General features: G+C 42.8%; 1 long non-coding RNA gene across 1 annotated transcript; it reads left to right on the top strand.

The window, feature by feature from the left end:
• Positions 1-3,922: 3,922 nt before the first annotated feature.
• Positions 3,923-4,546, top strand: LOC134439819 (uncharacterized). Its single transcript, XR_010032869.1, has 3 exons — positions 3,923-4,080; positions 4,189-4,216; positions 4,458-4,546. It is a non-coding gene; the product is annotated as an uncharacterized LOC134439819 (long non-coding RNA).
• Positions 4,547-5,216: the final 670 nt, after the last annotated feature.

The following is a 5,216-nucleotide window of genomic DNA, read 5'->3' as shown; positions in this document are numbered from 1 at the left end:
AATATGTGAGATTCACTACGATGTCTTTAAACTTTACTTTTATATTTTATTTGTGACCTTTTTATGTTCTCATTCCATCGGCTGTATGCACGCGCATGGTGTCTTTGTTTGGTTGTAAGACTGATTCCCTTGATGCTTTCCTCCTCTTTTTTTCTATCAGGTGTATCGCCAAGTACACAGTTGTAAGTCAACATTACGTTCGCAGTGTAAACTAATAATAGGTCCCAACGTAAATGTACATTTATTTATGGTCATTTTTATCTCTCTCTCTGTTCTCTCCAACTCCCTACCACACACACACACACACACACACACACACACACAGGGAGACAGAGGAAGCTCAGGAAACAGAGATTGTTTACAGCGCACCAGTATACATAAAAGGTGACTGCTTCTCTTAAATGTCATACATTTTCAAATCAATTTCTATCACTCCCTAAAGACACCTTCTTCCAATGACTTTACCTTGTGTCAGCAGATGAAAGAAAGCCTCGAAAACAAAGGTAAGTCTCTTTAACAAGATTCTGAGATTCATTGAATGTTGTATCGCTAAAGCGCTGTTGAGACTTATCATGCAATTAGCCTAGCGACAAGCACTACAGCTACAGCTATAAGCACAAGTTTAAATAATCACTCACAAGTACTTCCTGTTCACTGATTGGATATAGTATGTTCTACCTTTAAAAAACAAAATCATGTCAACAGACTTGAAGCCACACCCTCGATATACTATAGTTTCATAATTTAGCGCAGCTGTAGCCTCTTTCATGTCATTATGAGTTACCCGCCGAATTGAGCTACCAAGCCATTACAGAAGTGATCCTAAAGGGCTCGGCATACTTCACGTGGGTACTTCGCACCATTTGGCTTGAAACATTGACGTCATTGAATGCGGCGGACCATTCATAGTCAACGCGAGCCTCAGGCCCTATTTGGCTTTCTATTTTCGGAAGTGTGTCCTCTGCTGTTCATGAGAGAAATGGCAGAAATGGTTGGGCGTCCAGCGAAAAAACACATAGCCAAGCACAACACGCTGTAGGTCTACTGCAAGTGTGACTTGTGACTTATCATAATAAAACAGATTTTTGTTATAGCCTAGGCCTACATTGCCAAATCATTCCAAGACCGTGTGAGAGCATTGTTCTGGCTGCAGAGTTTTGCAAATAGATCGCGAAACACAATGTGCTTTACTGAACAAAGTAAACAATTGCTTCACAGAACAACATTTTAGGAAGACATTGTATTATCCTCAAAATGATATAGGGTCCTGTTGTCCAGTTGCTGAATAGGCTACTACACTACTCTTTCGAGGTCACTGTCGTCATCTGCTCTTTCTGCCTACTTCCTGATGGTAGACTTTGCACCACGTCAGACAAATTCTCCTGCACACAAATTCGCGCCCTGCCAAGAATTTTGAGCTTTCGACGGGGACATGATGTCATTTTGGGTCACGTGACGGCGTGTGCCAATGATGCACGGACTTATGCCTAGTAACAACGAGTATAACAGAAGCTTAAGGGTTTAGGGTTAGGTTTTTGGGCTATTTGGTCTATTGGTAGACAAATAGAAGACGAGAAAGTCTGCTTCAACCAGGATTGGTGGGTATGCGTTCTATGTTTATCAAGTCTGAAAAAGGGTCCATTTACCAGAAACCTTACATGAAAACAACATTTGTATATGTGTTCTTTAACCTGTTTCAATGGCCAATGGGGCACCTAAGTCACGCCGATCTACTTCTGATCCATGGGGCTGTAACACAATTTTGAATGGGAGTGAATGGAGCGAGTCAAGCAAAATCTTGATTCCGCCTGGCATGTGGTCTCGATTTCACAGTTAAAGGGGTATGCCACTATTTTGGGACTTAATATAGTTAAAATTGTTGGCCATGGTTTATAAAGGTGATAAAGTGTCTTATTTTTCATGTAAGCCGTTGTCTTGTGTGGCAGATTGGGTTCCACCTCTTAATCTGACTTGTGCTTTCCTCCTTTGTCTGGGATTGGCTGGCTCATTACTGGCAGGACTTTTATTGTGGCATAAAAGTACCCATACTCATGAACGACCATCCGGGTACTTTGCTCCTAAATGTGCGTTACGCCCCTTTATGGGTGAAAACAAACCGAATGTCTCATCAACTTACATGCTATCGGCTACCCTAAATGAACACAGTACATGCTTCAGTCACGGCTGTTTGGCAATATTATTTGAACAGCCGGCAACACAACACGTTTTCGGCATGTTGCGCGTGAACAACGCTATCTCTAAAGGTCCTTATCTTTCGTTGATTAAACCCCAACACCACCAATTGACTTACATTGCCTGTTTTCCCCCACAAATGGGCGTAACGCACATGGAAAACGTCACGCCGTTCATGAGTATTGCATGTGACTGGGCCCCTCTCCTCCCTGCTGTACTGTTGTGGCCGAGCACCTGTGTGGTGGCTGGCACCAGGACTCCAGTTAGCTTGGAGCTGAGTTGCTAAGAGGCCTGCAACTTGGGCTCACTCCCTTGATGATTGCTTGCTCCGTGGTTGAGCACTTAACTTCCCAGTGTCAGTTTCTGTGGTGAACATGGCATACTGGATGACTGAATGCAGCTGACTACTGCTGAAGTGGCAAGTTTGAGTGTCGGCCATGTTGAGCAGTGTGCTCGCTACTCGCCATCATTTGCAGTGGAGGAGTCGCTGTTCTGTTGCCATTGGGTTTGGGTCGCTCCATCCACTCTGCATGCTCTGTTTTGGCAACCCCCCTTCAGGGTGGTTTTTCTTATTCATTTCAATGTGTAGTGGCCAGGTATGATGAGCATTTAAAATGCAATGGCTATATGACACACAGATCATCCTTGTGTGTGTTGCAGTGTAAACTACAGGAATCAGGGGCGGAGATATAGGGAGGGCAAGCAGGGCATCTGCCCCTGGGCCCAGGGCCCTCCTGTATTGGTAGTGGGGCCCTATTGTGACCAGGGCAGGCCGTATGGAGGGCCCTTCAAGTGTCTTGCCCTGGGGCCCAATATGCAATTGTTCCGCCACTGACAGGAATCAAACAACTACTTGCATGTTTTGTTTCCTTTGCATTTTCTTTCCCTTTGAGTTTTATTTCTATTTCTGCTTGCTGTGTAGTTTGATTTGCATGTTGTTGAACTGCCTGTCATGTATTTATTGCAACTTTGATGAATTAACAATTGAACCAGCCATGTCGGCCATTTTACACATGTTCCTTTTATGAAGGACCTACATGTCTTGAGTGATGCCAATAATCCTGAAGTGTGAGAACTGAAAATAAACAAAAGTAATATGGGACCGCCTTATCTCTGTCTGTTCTTATCTGATCCTGTGTGGGGAGTTGTTTTAATATAAATACTGATATGGCTGTCTCGCCCACCGAGATTGGCGTAGTCATAGAGCGAATGTGTAACACCACCCTGTTACTCTTGCTTTAAGACAAGTTAAAAGAGGGAGCATGTCGCTAAGCTAGTGAAAGTCAATGGATCCGCTGCTACACGGATCCATTGACTTTCACTAGCTTAGCGACATGCTCCTTTTAACTTGTCTTAAAGCAAGACAACGCTTAACATGAAAAATAAGACACTTGGCCACCTTTATAAACCCGAGCCAACAATTTTAACTGTATTAAGCCCCAAAATAGTGACATACCCCTTTAATGTAAAGCCTCGTTCACACACGTCGATGCTAGTTACTCGCTCAGCGAATGAAGTCAATAGAATGTTTATGTGTTCCAGCTAGACGAGGAGGCGAGGAGTGTACAAGCGATGCGATGTGGGCGGATTCCAAGTTGAAAATATTGTAACTTCGAGTGAGGCAAGTAAGCGAGTAACCAATTGAAATTCAGAGCTGGGTACTTCTCGCCTGTGCATTGGCAGTTAAAACCGTGGGAATGTTTAGCAAACGTTCCATGAGCAAGTGGCGACTAGGCGAGTGAGCGAGAAGCTAGTAACTAGCAGCGACGTGTGTGAACGTAGCTTTATCCTAAACACTCCCTCACACACTGTCTTTCTTCTCTTCCAGGGAGACGAGAGAAACTTCTGAAATAGACATTGTCTACAGTGAAGCCAGACTTATTAGAGGTGTGTGTGTGTGTGTGTGTGTGTGTGTGTGTGTGTGTGTGTGTGTTCTGTCATACACTTAATACAGAAAGAGAAAGACAGAGTCACACTGTTTGTGTATTTTCACAGCTACAAGTGACACTCAGGCCTCTAACAGGTAGGGGCCTATGTTTTGAGAAGGCAAGATTGCACCACAGTAGTCCACTGTTGTTCTAATTGCAGCTGCAGTTATCTGCACTTACGTGTACAATGTTCGGTTGTTGTACCATGTTGGTTCTTTTCCACATAAAGTTCTCTCTGTCTCTGTCTCTGTCTCTGTCTCTGTCTCTCTCTCTCTCTCTCTCTCTCTCTCTCTCTCTCTCTCTCTCTCTCTCTCTCTCTCTCTCTTCTCTTTTCAGTATGACGACTCCAGACGATGACATGATCTACTGCAAAGTAACACGAGGTGCCACACAGTAAAAAAGGGGACCAAATACAATCTAGGATGTTAAATTAACTCTTCAAGTGTTGAATTAACACTGTATTAACACTGTGTAAAACAACATTACTAATAGCAATGTCATTATCATTCTTACTTTTATTAATAGTAGTAGTCATAGTGGTAGTAGCAGTAGTAGCAGTAGTAGTAGTAGAAGAAGTAGTAGTAGAAGAAGTAGTAGTAGTAGTAGTAGTAGTAGTACATCACAAGAACATTACAAATACTGTAGATGTAGACTTCAATGACAGTGGATATTCAGGAAGATACCATGGGTAGACAAAGTCGTTCATGGAAAAACCTGAGGAACTGTTGAAAGGAAGTATTCAGACTTGCTTGTTGGGCCTTTAAGCCATTTATTTTGCCATTTGTTTTGTCTCATTTCTTCAGTGCCTGTTCCTGTACAGTATCTGTTTTGTTTCATTACCTGTTGTTGTTTAGGGACGTGAAGAAGAAACAACACCATCACGCTCCTGCATTTACTGAAATAGGAAAGTACTGTACATCATGGTTCATTTTTCCTCATCTTCTTCCGGACGTTATTGCTACTTTACCTACATGCTAGAAGTCTGTATAATCATCTTAATTCAATTAACAGATTGTTATTTGTTGGTGTGTATTCCCACAAACAGTATATACCCAAAAAAGCTTGTCAGTGCTGTGTGGTGTTGTACTGTAACTA

This window comes from Engraulis encrasicolus, chromosome 23 (genome assembly GCF_034702125.1).
Source record: "Engraulis encrasicolus isolate BLACKSEA-1 chromosome 23, IST_EnEncr_1.0, whole genome shotgun sequence".
Classification (NCBI taxonomy): Eukaryota; Metazoa; Chordata; class Actinopteri; order Clupeiformes; family Engraulidae; genus Engraulis; species Engraulis encrasicolus.
This window is presented reverse-complemented; position numbering and strand designations above follow the sequence as displayed.